The 25,560-nt window shown below is 43.1% G+C and overlaps 1 protein-coding gene across 1 annotated transcript in view; it reads left to right on the top strand.

Moving 5' to 3' along the window:
- efnb3b (ephrin-B3b) overlaps window positions 1-25,560 on the top strand; it is an 85,113-nt gene that overhangs the window by 47,080 nt on the left and 12,473 nt on the right. The window lies entirely within an intron of this gene.

Here is a 25,560-nt window from a genome sequence, read left to right as displayed (position 1 = left end):
ACACACACAAGGTGTCCTCACACATTTGAAGAGGGAGGGAATCTGACAGGTGAGGAGACAGGGGAGTATCTGATCATGGAGAGCATTTGGTGCTGATAACTTATTGATAACGTCACCAGATAGCTTGTGTGTAGTGGGCAGTGTGTGCTCGTAATGAGGACTTGTATTCAGTCTCTCACCAGGGCTTCTATGTACCCAATGAGGCTGTGAGATAATTAATAATCCTACTGCTCATTTAGAGCCACATATCTGCAGTAGCTTGTGTGCAGTTAGCACCTTCCCTTATAGGGAGGATTCCAAGCATACAGAACACACTGTGGACTGGCTTGTCCCTGAATTACAGTAAATGTATGTTTGCCCATGTGTGTTTGCCTCAGGGAAATTGCATTTTAATTAACCTATAGCATAGCGTGTTTTAATTTGCACACTGCAGACCATGCAGGGACACACACACACACACACACACACACACACACACACACACACACACACACAAACGGAAAGTGTATGTGTGGGGATGTGGAGCGGTTGGATGGTGGTGGAGCAGCTGGAGGAAACAGGGCAGTGGAGGTTAATTTCAAAGTTAAACCCATTACAGATTACCAGTAACTTGCTTAAAGTCCACTGGGTAATCAGTTTGCCACTGTGATGCATGGTGAATGATACTAAAAACACTTTTATTTGTAGGATTTCATTGCTACATCATAATCTGTGTTGACATCATCAACAAGTGGTATAATACTGTAGATCACTTGTAGAGAAGATAATCTTTGTGTTTTGAGAAAATCTTGCAAGCAATTTAGAAAAACAAACAAAACCAAAGTTTCCCTTTTGTGTTTTGCTGTCACTAATGCATCACAGATGCCCCTGTTATGTAATCAGATTACTTGAATCCCATTAAATGTAATTCTTTACTTCTGTATCCTGTGGCGAGGAGAGAAAGAGTGAGGAAATTGATTAGTTATACTCATTGATTGATGTTTTCATTCATAACACGAGGTCAGAGTTTATGTAAACATAGGTTGTATTGTTGTGAGAGGTTGTGGTGACTGATGCTGCTCTCTCTGATCATTCCTGTGTTTTCTTTAATGGCACTATCTCTGTGCACAAAAGTGTCCAAACAAAGTTAATAAGAAAACGGTATATCACTGACAACACTAGTGAAACATTCATTCAGCTTTTCTCGTCCACACCCACCCTCTCAGGGGTCTCAGTCACTGAGCTTGTAGACAATTTCAATTGTAAAATTACAAATGTTATTGATGCCATTGCTCCCATTAAGGTAAAAACTGTCTCTGATAAGAAAAGATCTCCATGGAGAAATGCCATACTGGTAAGAACAGAAAAAAGAGAGTGTCGAAAAGCAGAACGCAGGTGGCGAAAAACTAATCTCCAGGTGCACTACAACACCTATAAAGAGAGACTTCGCACTTATAAATTGGAACTGAGGAATGCAAGGCGGTCCTTCTTCTCGGACATTATTGCCAAAAACAATAATTCACGTGCTTTGTTTGCTACTGTCGATAGGTTAACAAACCCTCCAGTACCAGTAGCATCTGAGCTTTTATCCACAAAGGCCTGCAATGATTTTGCCACCTTCTTCAATGACAAAATTCAGAAAATTAAACAAACAGTCAGTGCTTCCATATCGAGTACAGGGTATGTGTTGTCACAGTGTCCAGGCAAAACAGATTCCAATATGACCCAATTTCATATGATTAACCGTAAAAACCTAGAGGACATTATACAACATCTGAAAACCTCCTCCTGCTGCCTTGATATTCTACCAACGGGCCTTTTCAAAAATGTTGCAAATTGTTTGGCTACAGATCTTCTACAGATTGTAAACACGTCTCTTCTCTCAGGTATCTTCCCAGAGGCCCTGAAAACTGCAGTCATTAAGCCACTCTTAAAAAAGAACAATCTAGACACGTCACTAATGAGCAACTATAGGCCGATATCAAACCTTCCATTTTTAAGTAAAATCATTGAAAAAACGGTTTCTCAACAACTGAACCTTTTCTTGTCACTAAACAGTTTTGATGCATTCCAGTCGGGTTTTCGACCACACCACAGCACTGAGACAGCTCTTGTTAAAGTCTTTAATGACATCCACTTAAACACAGATAGTGGCAAAATTTCAGTCTTGGTATTACTTGATCTCAGTGCTGCATTTGATACGGTCGACCATGACATATTACTAGACCGATTGGAAAACTGGGTTGGCATTTCTGGCTCAGTACTAAAGTGGTTTGAGTCTTATTTAAAGAATAGGGACTACTTTGTGTCTATAGGGAATTATACATCTGAGCATACAAATATGATGTGCGGAGTTCCCCAAGGCTCAGTTCTGGGGCCTCTCCTGTTTAACATCTACATGCTTCCACTGGCTCAAATTATGGAAAACAACAAAATAAGTTACCATAGTTATGCGGATGACACACAAATTTATATAACCTTATCGCCAGGGGACTATAGTCCAATACAACAACTGACTAAGTGCATTGAACAAATTAACGACTGGATGTGCCAGAACTTTCTTAAATTAAATGAAGAAAAAACTGAGGTGGTTGTTTTTGGAGCAAAAGAGGAACGATTAAAAGTCAGCACTCAGCTTCAAACGATAATGTTAACAACAGACAAAGCCAGAAATCTTGGTGTAGTCATGGACTCAGACCTGAATTTTAACAGCCACATTAAGACAATTACAAAGTCAGCCTATTACCACCTTAAAAATATATCAAGGGTTAAAGGACTTATGTCTCAGCAAGACTTGGAAAAACTTGTCCATGCTTTTATCTTCAGTAGACTAGACTACTGTAACGGAGTCTTTACAGGTCTCCCTAAAAAATCAATCAGACAGCTGCAGCTGATTCAGAACGCTGCTGCTCGAGTCCTCACTAAGACCAAGAAAGTGGATCACATCACTCCAGTACTGAAGTCTCAAAAAAAAAATCAAATCAAAGAATTGATTTCAAAATACTTTTGCTGGTTTATAAATCACTAAACGGTTTAGGGCCAAAATACATTTCTGATCTGCTAGTACACTATGAACCACCCAGACCTCTCAGGTCGTCTGGGACAGGTCTGCTTGTTGTCCCCAGAGTCAGAACTAAACAGGGGGAAGCAGCAGCATTTAGTTTTTATGCTCCACATATCTGGAACAAACTCCCAGAAAACTGCAGGTCTGCTGCAACTCTCAGTTCTTTTAAATCAAGGCTGAAGACCTATCTATTTGATGTTGCCTTTCTTTAAATAACTTCATTTCTTATACTGAAGTTGCATTATTGACACTGTATGACAATCTATATAATCATATAAAGAGAAATTCCTATTTTATCTGCTTTTATATTTTTAACTGTTTTAATTGCTCTTCAATGTTTAATTTCTTATACTGCACTGTAACTTTTATTCTTGTATTTTATCTGTTTTAAATTTTTTAATCTGTTTTCATGTAAAGCACTTTGAATTGCCCTGTTGCTGAAATGTGCTATACAAATAAAGCTGCCTTGCCTTGCCTTGCCTAAACCCATTTCTCTGTCACACACTCTCTCTCCCCCTGTCTCTCTCCCTCAGTTTTGTCTGTCAGTCTCTCCACCCTTATAGTTTCTCTTCTCTCCTTCTTCCTTTCACTATTCAAATCCCACCACACACACACACACACACACACACACACACACACATGCTCAGTACATCAACTCAAACCGCAGATCATGCCTTTCACTGCTTTTAATAAATCCTTTGAAAGCAGGCGCCAGGGCCTTGTGAAACACACTCCTTGCATGCACGCACACACACACACACACACACACACACACACACACACACACACACACATACTTTCACAATCAGAGTGCGGTCTTGATGACGTGTTTTCTTAATGAGAACTGCGGGAGGAAAGCATCTCTAAACATGGGGAGGATAGAAGAGCTGTTGTTAAAACTGGTCCAGGATCAGCAGATTTTTAAAGGGTCAGTTCACCTAAATTACAAAAAAAAGATCATTTCTAACACTGTGGTAGCAAGCCATGCAGATAATTTTAGTTTAATTTTCTCAGGTTTTGAGATTTTCCCCTGAGATTTTTTTTCGGATACAAAAAAAAAATGACAAATCACAATGTCCTTGTTACTCTGGATAATCCACAGACCTCAACTGTTTTTATTTGACGAAGTAGTCCCTATAAAACCTGATGACAACTTGTATTATGGATTATAGTGTTATTAAATTTAGCTTGAACCCACTTTTTTATATATATTTTTTAATCATGAAGGCTGGTAGAGAGGCTGAGTCACAACAATGAGGAGAGATGGGAAGGATGGGGGGAAAGAGTAAGAAACAGAAGCTGTATTTGCAGGGATGAAAGGAAAAAAAAGTGGGGGGAGAAGAAAAAAAGTTAGATAGATAGATAGAAGAAGATGGCAACAGACAGAGACAGGTCTGTCGTTGTGTGTGTGGCTGATGGGAATGGGATGTGAATGTCAGTCGACACACAGACCCGGCTTCTCATCTGCAGGGTGACACTGAAACAACGCGGCCACTTTCAATCACCGCTGCTGCTGTCAGGGGAATGGGACACACGCGTACACACGCGCGCGCACACACACGCGCGCACACACGCATATATGCATATACACCAACGGCAGTGAATGATTGCAGGCTCACAGTCAACATACATATGAACTCATATGTGAGTGACCTCTCTTTCTCTCTCTCTCTCTCTCTCTCTCTCTCTCTCTCTCTCACTCTTTCTCTCTCTCTCTCTCTCTCTCTCTCTCTCTCACTCTTTCTCTCTCTCTCACTCTTTCTCTCTCTCTCTCTCTCGCTCTCTGTCTCTCTCACACACACACACACACACACACACACACACACACACATACACACACACAAGTCACTAATCTTCCTTGGTGCTCACACTAAAATATGCATGCTCACATCGCCATACACAGGCTTTCTCATAAATATATGCACTCACACACACACATTGGCATACATGCAGGCTTGTGGTTGTAAATACACAAAAAAGTCTGAAAATAACTCACACACACACACACACACACACACACACACACCCAAAAGACACACATACAAAGATTGGTTGCAGTGAACAGGTCAGTCGCCGTGGGACTGCAGTGTTGTTGTTGCGTACTCAGACAGATGGCAGTGTGTATGTGCGTGAGTGTATGTGCACGGGTAGAGGTATGAAATTGTGTGTGGCTATGCGGCTTGCATGTGCACGTATGCATGTGCAGGATGGACGTGAAGGTATTTTTTTGTGCTTGTGTGTGTACATGAATGACTCCCAGCGGTGTGTTTAGGGAGCAGGGACCCCTGGGCTTTGCGGAGAGCCTGGTGCTTGATGTCACACAATAGCAGAGATAAACAACCCAGCACTAATATGAATAATAGAAGAGCTGACTGGGGCCTGCACACACCTAGACAAAAAAGTCTGTGTGGTTGTGCATGTTGGAATGTGTGGGTCTTTGGGTCAATTTATGAGGGAACGTTAACAGTGTGTTGGTGCGTGTGTGTGTTTGCATACCGTCTCTTTATTTGCTCTCTTGGTATTGTTGTCCTCTTCTCTGTCTCTCTGTTTATTTTTCTTGTCCATCCCTCTGTCATATATGTGTATATTTATAAGAATGTTTGTCTCTTTAAGTTTTGGTTGATGTTGTGCAGGGTGGGGCTGTGTGTGTGTGTGTGTGTGTGTGTGTGTGTGTGTGTGTGTGTGTGTGCGCACGCACGTGTGGTCTAATTGTTGGACAGGACGGGGCCGGCGCAGTGCTTGCAGACAGCAATGTCGAAGTGTTCAATAATGCAGAGGTACTCACTGGTTTATTTATCAGGGTTAAGCTGAAATAAATGACACAGAATCCAGATGGGGGAGAGGAGGGAGGGAAGGAAAGCAGAAAGAGGGGGAGAGGGAGAGAAAGTATGATGAAGAGAGGGAGAAAGATGGGAAACATTAGTGAAACGGAGAGTGAAATAGAGGAGAGAGAAGAGACAATGGAGGAGAGGAAGCGGAGAGAAACGCTGCACTGCAGCCTAAATGAACTGCATCTCTTTGCCACTCTGCGTTAGTTTATGATTCCCCTTGTGCATACGTGCGTGGCTGTCTGTGCGAGAGTGTGTGTGTGTGTGTGTGTGTGTTCGTGAGCGGCACACAACTTTGTTTGCGACTGCGGTGAGCGGTGATTCAAGGAAAGGACGGGTAGAGGGAGAGATGGAAAGCAGCTGGGTGGAAGAGGTGGAGAATCCAGAGACTGTGAGAAATCTATATCTGCTGAATATTTGATCAAGTTTAAGCCCTCAGATTTGCGCCTCCTGCCAGGTTCTAAAGCAACCAGAGACACAGGGGAGAGAAGAGGAAGCGGCAGGAAGGAGGGAGGAGAAAGGGTGAAGGAGGCAGAAACGAGCTGACCACAGTGAGGGGCTTAGAGCGAGGATAGGGGTTCTTTTATTCCGAATAATCCCACTGAATTCTAAACGCTTGTGTAGCACCATACATCATGTCTTTACTTCTGTCATAGATGAAGAGATACACTTAAAACAATATTTGTTGGTAAGTAGTCATACATCATTTAAACATATAGTATCAAACACTTTTCTCACATTAATTAAATGCTGTGTAATGCTTTGTAAACCCTTTAAAAAGTGCCACCTTTTTGTGCACTAGCTCAAAAATACCCACGGAACTCTCACTTCTAAAAGGTATCTCTTTGGAGTTTACTATCAAAATTTCAAATTTACAGCGTGCAAAGGGCCAAAGGTCGGAGTCAAACCCGGGCCGCTGCATCAAGGAGTAAACCTCTATATATGGGCTCTACCAACTGAGCTATCCTGGCGCCCACACTGGGCTTTTTCAGGACGGTGGTTTAAAGAGACAGGCGCTAAAACTGAGCTTTTTAGACAGGTGTATTCAGACAGACAGTATGAGAAAAATAATGTGCATACATAGCAGCCCTGAAACCACAGAAGAGGCACGGGAGTGAGCTGATGTAAAGTGACACTGGGAGAGAGTGAGGGATATTTGGGCAAGAAAAAAAGAAGAGAGAGGGAGAAGGGAAAGGGGAGGAAAAAGATGAAAAAAAAGATGTGTGCTGAGTGTGAGTAAGAGAAAGTGACAGATCGCCTGGCCGATTTAGGTCAGCAATCAGAGCCGTGCTACTGTCCGTAAGATTGGCTGTGTGTGTGTGTGTGTGTGTGTGTGTGTGTGTGTGTTGGTGTGTGCTTGTATGAGTGTCATGTTTGTGTGGAAGGCTGAGCGTGTAGTTTGTGAGAGTTTGTGTGTGTAGTTGTGTTGGTGGAGTGTAGACTGATTGCGTGAGTGAGTGTGAATATGTCTCCTGCTAAAGGTCAGACAAGAAGAATCCCTCCCTAATTGGATTGGGCCTGGTTAACATTGTATGATTCATTTAACCTTCCTACACTGTCTGTCTTTCTCACACACACACACACACACACACACACACACACACACACACACACACACACACACACAGATATACAACTTTTTTCTTGACAGACAAAGGCATCATTGTGTTGCCGCCTTCTGTTGGTGAACCTTTTGCAGAAGGATGTGTTACTCGGCAGTCAGACATGGGGGGGGTGAAAACAAGCACACCTCTCGGCTGACCTCTGCCATCAGTAGAACGCATTAGCCTGCTAATATAGCCTTGATTTAGTGTCCAGGTTCAGGCAAACATGACCCCTGATCAACATTCACGCAGACAGATGCGAAGCCCTGCACACAGACGTTGTGTGTGTGTGTGTGTGTGTGTGTGTGTGTGTGTGTGTGTGTGTGTGTGTGTGTTTGCTTACACACGCAGACAAACTTTGTGTGGAAACGTTTCTCGATAAACCATCTGTCCTCCCCTTTTCATTTAATAGAATGGAGTGGTTCAACATTTTAGGAAATAATATGAGTGGAATAAACAAATGGCTGGAGTAAGGGCATAGTGAGCCTGGCTATGTCCAAAAAAATAAAAAGCAACGTTAGCTGTCTTATTTATACGATGTCTCTGTACTTGCTTTCTTTTCAAAAGTGAAATGAGAAGGCAGTGTTTAGCCTAGCTTAGCATAACACCTGGAATCAGGGGCAGACAGCTAGCATCCTGACTCACAGACACAACATTGATACCATTCTTCTCCGCTAACTTTCAGAAAGAAAACAAATTAGTGTATTTTCCACAGTGTTGAACTCAAAGAGAAAGCACAGTGCTGGTATTTTTTAAGTAACAGGCGTGATCTTTGCCATGTGTGAGGGAGATTATGGCGTTCTTAGAGTTGGATTGGACCCGGCAGCTGCACAGTAGAAGAAGATGGGAGATGACGAGGAGGAGGAAAAGTAAGAGAGACAGAGAGAGGGCGAGTAAATTACAGGGAAACAGACGAGCTAGAATAATTTGAGCATGCAGAAGAAGAGAGGGAAGCAGAGGAAGGGTTTTCTGTGGACGGGCTGATGAAAGAGGATTTATATGTGCTGGGAGGAGACAGTAGAAGAAGACAGTGTTGACACTCAGTGGAGCAAGAGGGCCCACGGCTCAAAGACACAAGGACAAACAATCAGCTGCAAATCCCTTTCAACCACCGTTTAAGCAGCCCTAATTTCCCCCAAAAACTGCACAAAGAACATCATTATTACTCTGCTCTTGTGCACGCGCATGCTTGTGTGCGTGTGTGCACGTGTACGCCTCTTGTTTATTGAAGAGAGATTCATTAGCGGACTGGCTGTTTACTTGTTCTCCACTAATCGTCATTGTTGTGATATACTTTGGGTGCATTTCACAAATACAACAAGGCATTTTCTGCAATTTTTCTCCCCCGCCTCTCACTGACAGAGCCCAAATCCTTCCCCTCCACACACACACACACCACCTTTATTGGCTAGAGGATCTCTTTCTTTCTTTCTCAGTCTGGCTCATTTTTACTCTAGGGTCAACTCAAGCCAAAAAAGCTTAATTTGATGCATGTTGTCCGCTCTCGAGAGCCAGTGGTTTTGATAATCGTTTAGAATGCACAAAACGTATGAGCCAAAAAAGCTAGGAAGTGGAAGGAGCGGTGGAACTAATTGTTCTGATGTTGTAATGGTCCCTGTAAGTCTGTGCGGGGCCAGACGGGGCGAGGCTCGATGGTCGCAAATCAGCGGCGGGGTTCGGCATCTTGAATGTCACAGGGAGCGCAGCACTGAGTAAGTGATACAGTAAAGAGTTTCAGATGAAGACTGCTTCAAGTAGTCCCTGTGGGTATTATATTAATCCTTACTGTTCCCTCTGGGGGGGGGCTTATCGTCCATATTAGTACCACACATCTGCCGCTGCTATGTACGCTTATTATATATTGATGAAGAGGGCGGGGGGTTGGATAATTGAATACCCTCATCATGGGAGGGGAGAGCTTGGTCTCGTTCCTCCACTTCAGACTACATCAAGTGGGTGGTAGAAGGTGGAGCTGGTTTGCCACTTCTGTGTGTGTGTGTGTGTGTGTTACCCTTTTGTCCGCCTGTACCCACCCCCGGCTCCAGCTTTAGATCCAGGCCCTAACCACGGCTCCAGCCCTGCTAACCACTGGTTTAATTTATGCAATTAAGAAGCTAATTAGAGTAATTAATTCAGCCAGGGCCAAGGCCCAGCCCGGCCCCTATTCACAGCTTTGGAACTGCCATAATCCCCCTCTCTACACACACACACACACACACACACACACACACACTAACTACACAAAGAATAACACACACTCAGACACCACTATGCCCTCATTATGAGCGGGGTCTTTGTTGGCTGTGTGTGTGTGGTGCCAGAGAAGTCGGAGATGAAGAAAAGGGTGTAAATAAAGACAGAAAAAGTGAGGCAGTCAGTTGGGTATAATGAGTGAAAACAGTGAACTAATTCATTGGCACCTCCAGCCTTGCTCGGTTGCTCTCTTGGTGGCGCTGCGAGAGAGAAGAGGGCCCTGTTGTGGCAAATAGCGTCTTACCTCATCTGTAGCAACCGCTCTGCTGTCATTGCCTCTGGAAGCCGGCCGGCTGGGAGGAAAGACAAGGTTTAATGGAGAAGGCCCCCGTCTGTTTTATTGGTTTAACCTTTATTTATCCTGTTTTGACCCTTCGAAGATTTAAGAACTGTTTTTACAAGCCTGACCTTGCCATGAAAGTACTAGTACATTATTGCAGGTCCATTTCAAATTATTTGAAGCTTTAATCAAGAATAAAGTCCTTTTTTTCTTTCTTTTATTTTACAATATAACAAGGCGAAAGGGGTAGTTTGTTAGTCTTTAGTGATTTGTGCGCACGCCATAAACCTTTTGATAGCTTGCATTTGGCTCAGCTCTCAAACAGAAAGAAGAGAGTTAGTAATTTCAGGTTTGTTATTTTTGGAGCGTGATTAGGAAATGTATGATGAATGGAAGATTAGAGCAGAGGGACAGATTTACAGCACTTGGAGCATGCTGCTTTAAACGGATTACTGATAAAGTAATCGAAGAAGTTTTGGCGGCGGCACTCGGGAAGAAAAAGGTTGCTCAGCCCACAAATATGACACTGAGTGACAAATTAGTCACAGTTTATTTAGGGCTGGTGCGTTATATGAGATGCTAACATGATTCTGCCTATTTGCTGGGATTTGTGCTACCTTTTTTCTATCACTGAGTACTTCTGTGAAAATGATATTTTTAGTTAAGTACCCCTCATTGAAGACATTGACGTTGAAGTGCACTCTTTTTGCTCCCCGGCTGTCGAGAGTACATCACACTTATATCAATCCTTGCAGCACCAAATCAGTTCTTGTTATGTGAGATTTTGACAGTCAGTTTGTGAGGGGAAAATGTCTCCCATCTGCCATGTTTTGGCAGCTTTATTTTTTATTTTGAACTAGGCCTTTAAAAGAACTGCTAGCAGTCCTTGGAGGTAAGAGTAGTGGGCTTGTGATCCTACGGGAGCTGGGTGTGTGAATGGCACGTTTAAAATATGAATTCGCCTGAGCTGTAGAACCTCATACTTGACCCTGTTAAAAGTTTCACTCAGGTGGCAAACTCTCTTTCTCTCCTCTGCATCTCTGTCTTGGTCTCTATTTTTTGTCATTCTGCATGTCTGTCACTCTGTCTCCAGCTCTCTCTTTTTCTCTCTGCACGGCACACTCATTTAGTTGTTCTCTATCCTCTTTCGGTTCCCCGCTGTAACTCGATGACAGCACAAAAAAGCGAGCAGTGAAGAGATACATGCATTCCTATTGCTATCCTATTGCAAATTTCACATGCAAAAGAGTCAAAAGATGAAATCAGAAAATGAAGGTTTTGCTATAGGTTTCCAGATCAGCACATTATGTTTATGTTTAACCATCAAAACATGGTGGAAGAGAATATTATGTTTAAACACCCTAAGATACAAAATAACACGCTCTGGTCAAGTGCTTTTTAATATTTTTGATTTTAATTACCCTGTTGAAGTGCCCTTGGGCAAGACAGTGAGTATTTTTCATCTAAATAAAAGCACATTAGAGCAGACCCGGCGCCAGACACAAATTCACGGACAGGCATGCCATTGTTTTTTTTTTTTTTTTTTGGGATTGAGGGGGGGGGGGGCACAAACTTCCAACTGAGCATTGAATGAATTCATACAGGTCTACACGTATAACAGATTTGATCTGGTATTGAAACAGGTAAGTCATGGACAACTAGCCTACCATTGCACAGAACAGGCTTATACAGAAAATAAAAAGAGGAGCGTTGATATAATGTTATACCACTGGTATAACATTAAGCTCAATTAACTCCAAAGTGAACTTTGAATTCATACACGTCTAACGGTATTAACATAACACATTTCGTATTGAAACAGATAAAGCATGGACAACTATTGCGCACAATCACCATAAGCATAGGCCTATACAGCGTATAAAAAGAGGGATAATTGCATTAATCAGCGCCTAAATCAGGGACAACGTTGCGATCCAAAATAAAAACAGGGAGAATAATGTAGGCCTTGGCAATCAGTAACCATCTTAATCACGAGTATTAACGTTACATCTTTATTACATTTTGGGTGTTTTTGAGGGTGTTTGTTTTACTGTCTCTCAGCCTCGGTTCTAACATGGGGCTACAGGGAGCCAGCATAAAATACAAGCTCACTGTTAGTAGAGCTGCTGAGTGAAATCTTCTCAAAAGGCTGTCCTTCCACTCCTCCCTGAAATAGAACTTAATTAAATTGGCCTTTCGTCAATGAAGCATGCTGAGACGATGATCTGTAAGAATGTTACAGTGTCGGCTAGCAGCAGTGATGTGGTGGCTAATGCTAGCTTCGGCAGTGACAACCTCTTGTTCTTCAGAACTAACGTTACACACTTTACTTTTGCCGTCTTTGTCACTTTCTCCCACCAACCTTGGTGGTCGTTGATTAACGTTAAGAAAACGCCGTATATCCACAGCCTAATTCTCTTTAGATCTTCAGTTTACATTAAGCTACCTATTCTCAACCAAATTGCCGATAGCTGCCGCACAATTTCCGTTTTAACCGCATCAGTTTTGACAAACCAATCAAATCCATTTACAATTATTTTAATAAAATTAAGAACAAACACCCATTTATTTTTATTCATGATTTATATATATTCAAAACAATATATATTTTTTATTATGGTAGCCTATGGATAAAAAATGTTGTACAAAACAAAAGGTGGGATTGGTGACAGTCGTCTAAAAAAAAAAAAAAAAAAGGCTTGTCCATCCAGGGCGGGCACAGCTGACTCTGGGGGCGGGCCCGGCCCCCTAAAGCCCGCCCATAATGCCGGGACTGCATTAGAGAAGCAGCATATTGTCATTCATGCATTTAGCGGATGCTTTTTTGTCCTTTATGGAGACTTTGATTGGACACATGGATCAAACCTGTAACCTTATCTTTTAATGGTCAGTCCCTCCTTCAATTGATTGTGTTGCTTATTGTCAAGTTGGTTCAGAGTTTTTTTAAACAAGCACATACCCAGAGAATATTTGTGACATGTAGGAATGTTGTGCAGAACTTAAGTACAATTTACAGTTACAACACAGGTTTCTGTTACACACTTGTTTTTTATCTACCTTGACAGACTCGGTGTTGTGTACTTTACTTTGGCGGTGTGAGAATGATCTTATCAGGTTAATAAAGCTCGTTGAACTTGAAAGCTGAGGTGACAGAAAGAGACAGACAGATATGTTTCAACTGTCAGATGAAATAAAGTCTACGCCAAACAGACAAGAATGCAAATAAACCACAGGACAGCAACGAGAGAAACCTTGTCCTAATGAGCACACACACACACACACACACACACACACACACAGCCGCACACACAAGTTTTTCCAGTCCCGCATGCACAAGACAGCCGTGGAAGATTTCACTTAAGCAAACGAGACCAGGAGATTAGACGTTAAAACACACATTTTGGGGAGGAGGCGCAGACAGACAGGAACACATGCGCTCACATATCACGCATCAACCCCGAAGATACACTCATGACGTGCAAATAGGATTTAAGACACACACATAAACACCCTGCAAAACTAAAGACATACAGTATCCAGAGTGCAAATACACCTACATAGAGTGCAAATATACCTACATTTCTGAAAAGCAGAGACAAGCATGAGCATGCATGTGCACACACACACACACACACACACACACACACACACACACACAGATGATAAAAAACAGACTGCCATACAGTTAAGCACATCTCTTCTAGCAGGCTGCTTTAATCACAGAGGAGCTAAACAAACACAACTGTCATCACTCTCTTTCTCTCACTGTTGCACACGTATAGAAATGAACTCTGACACACATTCAGTATACATGCACACACACACAAACAGTATATAATTGCCCTATGCTTTCTGCTGCCCATCATCTTCCCCTTCATATCTCACCCTTCTTCTTTCCACCTTCCCTCTCCAATCTCTCCCTGGAGCAGTACGCAGGCACAGATGTCGAGATGTATTATTTCGGCTGGCTGGCTCCCATGTTCTGTGTGTGTGTGTGTTTCTCTTGCTTTCCTCTTTAGAAAACAAGAATAATGGGGGTGGGGGGGGGCAGATGACAGGGGGCTGTACTGGTAAAGATTAGTCAAACATTTCTGTCTTACAACATATATGCCCGTATAGGCTAAAGCATACATTCCAAAAAAGGAGCACACACAAATGCGCAACTCTGTATTCAATTATTACAGTCATGGTTCAAGGACATTTAAGGCAAGTATACACACACACACTGGCCCATTGAATTGAATCTGTGTTGATCCATTAGAAGGACCTCCGTGCTCGTCAGGATTGTGTCTTGGCTGCTGCATTTAAACACTAAAACTGAGCCAGTTTTAAAGTGCTTCTGTGTGTGTGTGTGTGTGTGTGTGTGTGTGTGTGTGTGTGTGGTGTGTGTACACAGTGTCTACAGTCAATGACATAGCCACTGGTTAAAGAAAGGCATGCAGTGAAAGAAGGAAAGTTAAGGGAGAAAGAGAAGAGATTGTAAAGTGAGAGTTATAGAATGATAATAGTAGTGTAAACATGTGTTGAGCTTTACAAAGATCTTCTTTATACCATCAGAAGTAAGTAACAAAAATTATGTTTTTGTTGTATTTGTAATTTGGGGGAATTGATTCTTTACAAACTACACGACAGAGACTGTGCCCTTTGCCATCAGTATACATGATTTAGCTCGCCCACCCAAAATCAAACAAGAGTTGATTCTGTATCTACCACTAAATTAAGACCTAACATTTTTCCACGATTTGAGTGCAATCTATTTTCCTATATCTGGCCAGCCAACAGCAGAGTGCAGCCAATAGTTTTAGCAGCCAAGCTTAATGATGTATAATAAAGATTAGATACAGACTTAAGTAAGGTTTTCCTTAATGGCAAATCCAATTGTTTCAAAGGTCTTTCCTATAGGTCCATTCACACGTAGCAGTGGGCAGGGCTTTAACACTTTATCACCATAGAGAGTGCGACAGGAATACATTTGTGTGTGTGTGTGTGTGTGTGTGTGTGTGTGTGTGTGTGTGTTGCAATAGAGGATGAGAGACCCAGGTATGCATGTTTATTAGACGGTGGACCTCAAAGCTGCACTCAGGCTCATTAAAATGTTTGATTGTGATGCCGTTTATGCACACGTTCTTCCTCGAGCGCATCGTTTATCACACACACATGCAAACAATCACGCACACGTTCCAGTGGCTGGAGGTTTTTGTCCTTTCTGAGCTCTCATGGAGTTCATTAAAAGCCTTAATTAGACTGACAGTTATGTATAATTACAGTCTTTAAGATGTACAGCTCCTCTGCAGGCCCACTCCTTCACTGCCTCCTTTCAAAAAGTCATTGTCTGAAGGGGGAAATCTCTCTGTGTTCATATATGTGTGTGTGTGTGTGTGTGTGTGTGTTTTTAGGAGACCTAACCTCCTGTAAGTTCTGGGGTCTTTGACATTTGCCGTTAATATCACCCAAAAAGGAGTGACAGTCATCTTGAGGGCATTTTCTCCAACAGCTCCTGCCTCCCATTGACTCTGTCTTTTCCCATCTTTCTCTCACATTTTCACCCTCACTCCTCCTCCTCTTCCTTCACACCCTTCTGCTTCCCTTCTTCTTAATTTAGAAACCACTCCCCTCTCCCCGCCGCCATCTTCCCACTTGCTTTCGCTTTCTTTCTCTCCTGCTCCATGTCACAGATCGCTGTCACGTTCCTCCCTTCAGACCGTTGACCCACTTCCCTCTTTTTTTCTTTTCTTTTTTGCATCGTTCCTAGCTTCTTGTTTCACCAGATGTCCTTCAGTCGAGCAACTTCTCTCCCCTCGCTGTTTCCCAATTTCTATTTCACCAAAAAGAAGCATAACCCAGATATCAAACCCAAAAGCAAGAAATAGGCCCGCCGTTATTCGACCGCCTGTCCTTCAGAGAGGTTTTATATAATCTCACAATTACTTGGCCTCTGATGTTTCAACATAATGGTGCTTTTTTAGGTTTTCTTTATATTTTGTGTGTGATTGATGTTATTAAAAATAGAGATTAGCCAGTGTTGAATGGACATAATGCAGTTCAAAGTGTTTTGTAAGGCATAGCATTTCAAGGGATTTGTTTTGATTTGAAAAGGAATAGATAGATACATAATATCAGCCAATAAATGACTCCAAAAATAACCATGAGGGTCAGACTGTATTCTCATCGCTCCTTAAACAGTATCATGCCAATTCTTCATCACTATCTCCATTGTTTAAAAGTCACCATCAGCTACACAGTTGATTCAAAGTCACTTATTTTAAGTTGAATCTGACAGCTCAGTGTCCCAGAGGGAAGTGTTCTCTTCAGATACATTCAGTGTTTCCTGAGTTGTTTTTCTCGTTGAAGGTTTTGAACCCAGTGGCAGAGCAGAACGCATGCAGCGAAGGGTCGCCTCTTCCGCGTCTTCGGCATGTTCGTGGCGAGGTGCCAATGCTGTAATCCTGCAATGACAGACAATGTCACAGTTAGGTTCTGCCTGAGAGGAAGCCACTACAAAGAGGGGGACAGCAGGAAGGCTGGAAACATAAAGGCAGTAATTGAAAGGAGAGGCAGAGGGAAATGTTTGAGAGGAGGGAAAGCTACTGGAGGTGAGAGTGATTGCTGCAACAGACTGCTGCTTTTATTTTCTCCCCTCCTCCCCTGTGATGAAAGTATGACAAAGTGACAGGAGTTAGGTGAAGTTGTCGCCTGTTTTCCTCTTCGCTGCACAGAATTCATGCTTAAATTGAGACAGTAAATCAGGCTAATGTGAGACTGAGGGCTTTTGTTTAGTGATTGAGCACTCACACAGGTGTGTGTGTGTGTGTGTGTGTGTGTGTGTGTGTGTGTGTGTGCGTTCATGGGAGGAAGGGAGGGTTTTGAGGGCAACTTACTGGCCCAAAAACAAGACAACAGGATGAATGATGGGAGCAATAATGTAAGAAAGGGAGAGGGAGAAATCTCTTCAGTACTATTAGTCATGATATCCTGTTTCCTGTGTCGTGTCTCACCCCCCTCCCCCTGTTTTTGCAACAGGTGTGTGTGTGTGTGTGTGTGTGTGTGTGTGTGTGTGTGTGCGCGTGCGTGCGTGTGTGGCCACCCTGACGAAACACTTAGCTCCAGTCACCATGAGCCAAGCCCTGAGCTAGGGAGAATGAAGACACCAAGTATGGTGGAAATTCACTGTGACATGGCAAATATACATTCATCAACATCATCATTGTTAATCATAAGACTGTTCTTCAATCTTAATGTCAGGAGACCGCAAGTGTTTCACCGTAATTGGAAAAAGAAAGAGTAGGAGGGGAAAGAGGGAAGTGAGTGATGGACTTCACTGGTTTAACCCAGATCCAGGCAGCCGCGGGAGGAGTGGACAACCGGAGGTGTTTCGTTTTTATTCTGGGAGCGACTTGGGAATAAAAGAGGCTGGGAAAAAGAAAAAAAGAAAAACATGATAAAAGAGCAGGAGCGACAGCGAGAGGGAACGACGAGGCTGGAGCTGACCCATTTCTCCAGGCCTCCAATTTAGTAGCTGATATAATGCAGAACAGCTACCCACAAGCACACACAAACCCTAAGATGGACACATGCCACCAGACAAGGACACAAGCACACATCAGGGTCAGCAGGCAGCCAGATTCCTTGCGATAGCTTCAAGTGTTACTTCTCATTCTGTGCGACTGCAGCAGATCACCTCAGCTGGCACTGGAAAATCTCACATTCAGACATTCAAACGCGACCGTGAACTCCCAGGGCCGCTCAGCCTCCTCTTTTCTGCCCCGCCAGTGTTGGGCTGCGTTACATAGCACCGAGCCGCATCTAAAAAGGCTCTGCATGCCTTTTTAAAAGCCTTTAGAAGAAGAAGAAAAAAATCAGTGCTGTAGAAGTCACTCAGGGATGCACTGATAACTATTCATTAAGTATTGATAAGTAGTCATTGAAGTATTCATTCAATATGCATGGGGGTCCACTCCGAGGTGCACTTGACAGGGATTGCAGGGATAGCAGTTTCTGGCAGGTTTGTGAAAGTTAACAGATACTCGCCACACACACACACACACACACACACACACACACACACACACACATACTCAAAAAGAATCTCACGCAAGCCCCCAAACGCACAGAGAGACACACAGAATGCCCTTGCTGCCCCAGGAAGGAAACATTGACCCAGTTGTAGGGAACATTGGTCTTGACTGTCCTACATGGCTAGCACTTCACTGTTGTTACACAAGGCTCATCCACCCAGTCACTAGGCCTCTTTTTAATGGCTCCCTCTTTTCTTTTGCTTTTGCTTTTTTTTCTCCCTCGCTTTGTGCCGGCCTTTCTTTTGGTCCATTATGTATGTCTATGCTCTGGCGATCACATTTATTCGCCGAGGATTATTTTTGGAATCGGGCAGTCAGACTTTTTATGTTTGCCCGTCCACGATTTGTTTCTCGTCTTTTAATTAACGTGAGAATGAATGGGAAGAAATCTGCCTCTGTGTTTTATGCCTACTGATGACTTCCAACACTCCTAGTCCTCCTTTTTTGTAACTCTCTGCTGTGCTGTGGCCCAGTTTGTTGTGTGTGTGTGTGTGTGTGTGTGTGTGTGTGTGTGTGTGTGTGTTTTGGTGCTGGAGGTTAATACGATGTGATTCTGAGTCGCCCACCCTCCGAGCGCACAGGCATTGGAAGGAGAGACAGAGGGAGGGGAATAGGAGAGAGAGAGAGAGAGAGAGGGTGAATAGAAATGCGGGGGGGTGATTGTAATAGAACAGGATGGATGGAGAGCGAATAACTGCTGAGAATTAAAATGTCATTGGGAACAGAGGAGAGATGAACCGCACGCAAGCAAAGACACTGAGATCATTTTCCCCTGTGGATTGTGTGTGTGCTAGCTCCGCTATGATAGGTCCAGGGTTTGGAGGTAATGGTGTCCACTGTGGAGGCATGTGTGAAATTGGGGGCTTGCATGATATTCTTTTTGTGTGTGTGTGTGTGTGTGTGTGTGTGTGTGTGTGTGTGTGTGTGTGTGTGTGTGTGTGATTTGGTCAGCATGTGACACATCATGTGAGTTCAACCTGTGACCATGACTTGGCTCCCAGTGTTGACCTGTCCAGGTCCCATCGCCTCTGCTTCTCTCTCACACAAACCTGGGCAAGAAACGAGGCTAAAAATGGCACACATCGCATTAGTAAGTTTATTTTTATACAAGGTTATAGTATACAGGTATAAATGTCATACTTAAATCACATTATTACTGACTACAAATTAAAATGAAGAGTTCCCATCAGGAATCAGCCAGTTTGGTTGCCAGAAGAAATGAGAAATGTGGCTTTAATTTGTTTTGGCACTTTTGGTGGTAAAATAATTAGATTTATCTGAATCTTTCAGTATTGTATGGGTCAGATTAAATGTTTTCTTGTGTGATTAAAAAGTCAATTTTTTAAACGGTAACCATAGTCCAACGTATCCTTAAGTGCCATATATTTGTGCTCTTTCCACTCAAAGCACAACACACTGCAACATATATTGGTATAAGAGGAAAGAAGTGGATGCTTTTTTTTGTTGAACAAGCCAATGTTTCAACGATTTTTATCAGCACAAATCTCCTTCCGTTCTCGCATTACCTCATGTGACAAACATTATCATTCTTGTCCCATCTTCAAGATGCATACATGCCTTTATGACATCGCGCAACAGAGGCGCCAAACATGCAGACGTCTTTTTTTGTGCTGTCCTTGTTTGTAGCCGCTCCCATTTGTGGATCAAGTGCTACCACAACACAGTCAACAGTGGGCCTTTGTCTGCAACAATAGAACAAGAAACCTGCATGCTTTGCAGAAAGAAAAGTTTGGAAAACCTCATGCTATTTTGGAAGTAATGTAGTGTGCTGTGTATTTGGAGGTGGAATGTGAAACTAATACTTGGCTGGTGTGTTTTTTCGAGGGGGAGCTAAAATAAGGCCTGTTCTGTTTCAGTACACAACTTAATGCCTTTTCCCCTCCTCGCCGCCGCCGAGAGGTAATGGCTTGTGATAGCTTCGTTAATGCGTCATAGCCAGGTTATAAAAGCACCATAGGAGATTTATGAAGACATTTTAGTTACAGGAAATTTCGATGCCGAGATCCAGTTTTTTTGGGTTTTTTTGGGGGGCGGGGGGGAAGCTAGGACGTGGGGAGAAGGAGAGGGAGTGAATGAATCCTTAAGCTTTGCCTCAAGAGAGAGAGGATCAGGTTATATGCTCTTCATCATCAAGATGACACACATGGTGCACATAGAGCCTCTGGAGAGCGAGGACTACAAATTTAAACAGGAAAGCAACTGTAAATCCCATCCCCAAGTACCCTCTGCACCCACATGCACACACACACACACACACACACACACACCCAAACACACACCCAAGTGACAAACTTAGTTTCGTGGTTGTTTTTGGAGAATGTGGTCCAAAAGCCAAACAAGTGGAACTAAACAGGGAATTTTAAAAGCTGCTGCGAAGCAACACATTGGTTTTAGGTTGATTTGCACAGATGGGAACACTTTGCACAAACACTGACACAAACGCACACAGAGACGTACACACTCAAACCACTCCAGCCTTAGCAGGCACCAGTGTACCCGGGGCAAAACAAAAACACCCACTTCCGTTAGTGTCTTTCAGGTTTCATTTGCATTCGTGATTATTGCGTTCGTTAGCCTGACACACTCATGGCGCGGCTAACACACCATCACACACCAGAGGCTAGCGGGGGTGCTGCTGTGCTCGTGGAACGTGAAACTGCACAGCAGGAGCAAGCGAGCTTTGTTCCTCCCTGGCCCTTTTTTGCTTGTTTCTTCACTCAGTTTTGGTGTTTAATCTGTTCTTTTTCAGTTTTGCTCCCTGTAATCTAGCTGTCATCAGAAAAGATGTCCCCACTTCACGCTCAAGGCATGTGTGTGTAATTTGAGTGTGTGTGTGGTACAGTAGCAAGCTTGGACTGTTGCAATAGCTCGGCCACACATACAGTATTTAAACACAACAGCAGGAGAGCTCCACCGTAATCTCTCCTAACATGAAAAACCTACAGCTTCATTACTTTTCAAGTGACATTAATCTGCCTGGGGCCCCTATTTCAAACTTTTTGTTAGACTACCATTATTTTAGAAATCTCAAACCAGCTTAGTCCTGATACCTTGACTTGATGTGTGCACCCCTACCTCTAAAACCTACGCCCTTGGGCACATGGACCCTCAACAAGACAGGACCTGAGGATTAAGTGACAATGACCCAGTTATAGCCACTTATCTTTTCATTTGATACTGTCATTTATTGTGGATATTCTTAAACTATTTTTAACATTTGGGGCCCCTGCAGTTGCGGGGCCCTGGGTTAGCTGCCCACTTGCTTGGTCTTCCACTACCTGGAAAGTATACATGATGTTCCTCTTCACCATTTTAAACAGAAATACTCGAAATCAGGCAATAAAACAGCACTTCTTGTGACTTTTGAGCAAAGTGAAATGTGAGTCGTGTCCCAAAGTAGAAAGAAGGATGTGATGGAAATACCAAAATCAACATGTACACAAATTCACATCACTCACATAGGAGCAAGTGTTTTGCTGCGGGAGGCCGGCTGTCACTCATCATGTGTGGATTCTCATAACCAGGGCTGCAAAACACACCACAGGAGGGATAGAGTGGGATGGCAAACATTAAGGCCTGGGCTGCTTCTTCATGCAAATGAAGTCGTTTTGCATAGTCCACTGCAGCGGCTGACAGTCAATATAGAGCTGAACGCATGTCCAACAGTAGAGTTTAAGTCCCTGAATGAATAAAAGATGTGAGATATGATTCCAGTTAGGGTGGCACGATATGAGGAAAATATGCGATAACGATATTGCTTGCGATAAATAAACAGATACGCAGCGCAAACCGATGGACCGATTCCATCTGGTGTAAAATAGTGTACCGAGTTCTGTCTTTCTGCTGCTTCCAGTATTCTGCTAAAATGCAACAAATTGCTTGTTGAATTTAAAACAAATGAAAGAAAATCATTCCCAACATTTTTATTGAACAAATTGAACATTGAATTGAATATAATAGACACCACACAAAAAAAAAAATGACAGTTTTAAATTACATTTTAAAGATTGATATTTTCTTTCAACCAACACGAAAAATCTCTTTCGGGATATGTCGCAGCGTTTCGCCATGTGTTTCTTGCGCAAGTTGGTCACGATTACGATAAAAAAAATAAATAAAAAAAAAACAATATATTGTGCAGCTCCAATTCCAGGGGAGTCGTCTTCCACTTTAACCTAACTGTGGGCCAACTTCAGCAGCGAGGATGGAGGCAGAGAAGAGGTTTGGCCCGGCACTGACCTTGGTAATAACAAGAGAGACAGAGAAAGACTCCCATCCAATCTGTGATCGTTTCTATGGACTGGGTACACCATACCCCGGCCAGCCTGGCTGCCTGCCTCCTTGTGTGCAGAGCCTCGGCACTGTGCTGTCTGATTGAGGATGACTGCGGTACTATTTCGTTAATTAAGTTTTTCCACTTCCTCCGCCTCTCCCTCCTGTCTTCCTGTCGATCGAGGGTGGCGGAGCGACGCCCTTCCTCTCCTCCGTCCTCTGGCACTTCACATCCCCTCCATCACTGCTGATCATTGTCTCAATTACTCATCCCTTCTCTCCCTCCCCTGTCTCCCTCTTTCTCTCTCTCACTGTCTTCCTCCTTTCTCCTCTTATCTCATCCCAAATTTTTCTATACACTCCTCCCCACTCTCTTTTTTTTCTCTCTCTCTCTCTCGCTGTCCTCCCAAAGTGAGGTGAGAAAGAGTTGAGGCACGCCATTCTTATCTCTGTCTCTCATCAGGATTTCACAGATGTTCTGTGATTATTTCTACCTTGATTTGGTGATATCTAATCCCCCCCCTCTCCCCCTCAAGTGCAAGGAAATATTCCGCATTTCCAGTGTTTAGCAACCAAGATTGCGTGGGGACATTTCTGATCCAAGGAAAAAGCAGCTGTGATCTCTTTATTCACTTTGTTCCTGTGAAATAGAGATTCACAGAAATAGTGGCACCTGTAACACGGCTAATGGATTTGAGAGGATTTGTCGTGATACAGTTCACTGTTTTAACTAAAATTGCCCCCTGGGATATTTGTGACCTGTTGATTATGATGTTAAAAAATAACTTGCATTTGCAAAATCACATATATGGAGCTCTCCTGGTTCAATTTGGCTCCCTCTTCTTTGTATCCATTACTGCTCTACTCTCCCATAATGGAGACATTAGAGTCTTTTACCGCTCTGCTATCTATCATGTCATTTAAACTCTTTCCTTACTTTCGGTTTTTAACTCCTCTACTTCCTCTCTGTTCTACCACTTTCCCCCTCTTTCTATGAGTCTTATCTTCTTCCCTCCCTCCTCCTCCTCCTCCTCCTCCTCCTCCTCCTCCCTGTGTCCACTGGGGTCATCTCCAAAGTCTCCTGTCCCCATCATATCACCAACAGCTTGTCACAGGCAATCAGTCTCCCTGCCTCGCTTCCCTGCACGGCCTCATCCTCCTTTCCTCGCCCTCGTCTTCCTCACCTCCCTCGTCTCCCGTCACCTTCTTGTCCTCCTGCGTGTGTCAGGAGTTATTACTCTCAGAAATCTCTCTCTCAGACCAGTTGAGGGTATTTAGTCCACCCTCCACCCATTCCTCCGATTAGAGCTGCTACACTCTCGCCCAGCTTCATCACATTCTGCACTGTCCTGGCATGCATTGGCAGGATTTCTTGCTTTAAGAGAATTAAGATAGATGATACATTTTAAATCATTCATTTAATCATTTTGTCATTTGGTTTTCATGCACTATGCCTATGGACGAAATTATGTAATTAAGGATGTTTAGTAAAATGCATGTGATTTAGTGCATTTGCTCACAATTGGTTTGTTCAATTGAAATACATATTTTTATCCACTTATAATGGCGACAGTCCCACAGAGATATAGATTTTTTATATTAGATTCAGTCATGGTCAAAATGTACATGGAAATCTTCAAAAAGGTGTAGATGCAAAAAGAATACTGCAAATAATATATAAGAAAAAGTAAATAAAGTTCAATTACATAAATAAGCCCTAATTAAACTAGAGCTGTATGTTGTTCCGGCACACAACTTATTTCCATTTATTTGATTGAAATAAATAACATGTTCCTCCTACGTTAGTGCAACAGGATATACTACACAGGTCTTAGACAGACACACGTATCCTTCTATGATTCAGAATGCTTTGGTAAGACAGCAGATAGAAAAAACTTGAGGAACGTGCAAACTTTTTCACAGAGCTTTATTTAAACCTTCATCCATTTTGCCTCCTGGCTTTTCCACCAGACTGTGGTTCGCCATGACCCCCGCCTGTTTCTCTCCTCCTCCTGCTTTCACACTCTGCATCCTGCACAGAGAGAGGGAGAGCGAGTGGCGGAGGTGTTAGAAGTAAAGCTGCCTCTTTTTCACACCCCTCTCTCTCTCTCTCTCTCTCTCTCTCTCTCTCTCCCTCTCCCGAGCCATCCGCCATCCCTCCGTCTCTGCCACACTTCAGACAGGCTAATCTGTAGCCTGAAGCAAAGTGGCGATGGGGTGGGGTAATTATTTTTTTATATTTCTTTAAGGAGACAAGGTGAGGGTTAGCCCCAGGGGGGCTCAACAAGGAAAATAAGAATAGGCGGCTGGTGTGTGCAGGGGTGTTGTGCGGGTTGGTGGAAGGAAGGATGTGTTGCTGTCTTTTTTACGAGCCACTGTAGCTATACATCAACGTTCATTGTGATCCAAAGGCTGTGTGATGATGATTACAACATTTGTGTACAAATGAGAGACTGCAGCTGCAGAGGTGTGATTCTCATCACTTCACTCCTCGCCTCCTCTTTCTGTCCTCCTTCCTTTTGTCTGTCTCTGCATCTTCATATATCTTTCCTTACACATTTACTGTTTGAGCCCTCCATTCTGTGTGTTCCTTCCTCCTCCTCCTCCTCCTCCGGCCGTTGTGACCCACAGACCAGTGATCTTTAATGCACTTGCTGACATGCTTTATGTAAGAAGAAGTGTTGGAGTATTACAGCGATTCATGCGCACACACCCGGTTGCCTGTGCACTTACCGTAGTCAGCACTGTTGACCTCCTCTGGCTTCCTTCCTAGCTTCACTTGTTTGATTCCAGTTCAGTTTAGAAGAAGGCTGATTAAAATGTGACCCTGTATCCCTACTGGTCTGATTCAATTTTTTTCCTTCAGTGTAAAAAGCGCTTTTAAAGCTTAAAAATGCATATTAACTCCCTCATTGCCTGTATCAACACATCAGTCTCTAAATTTTTAATGGAAAAAAAATTCTCTGTAATTCGCTTAATTAAAACATAAGCAGTGATAGCAATGGGGTATTAAACATTGGAGCTCTCATTCAACACAGTCTGTATTCTAACCAATCAGGTCCAGTTTCTCTCTACACACAGTGTTTTGTGTCTCAGGGGTTCCATTTTATTTTATATTTGCCCTTTATTGGATTAACATCCATTTTTTCCATCAGCATGTCTAGATTACCCCCCTCTCCTGCTA

The sequence above is a fragment of the Sander lucioperca genome, chromosome 9 (assembly GCF_008315115.2).
Source record: "Sander lucioperca isolate FBNREF2018 chromosome 9, SLUC_FBN_1.2, whole genome shotgun sequence".
Taxonomy (NCBI): domain Eukaryota; kingdom Metazoa; phylum Chordata; class Actinopteri; order Perciformes; family Percidae; genus Sander; species Sander lucioperca.
Note: the sequence above shows the minus strand (reverse complement) of the source record. Positions and strands in the feature narration are given on the sequence as shown.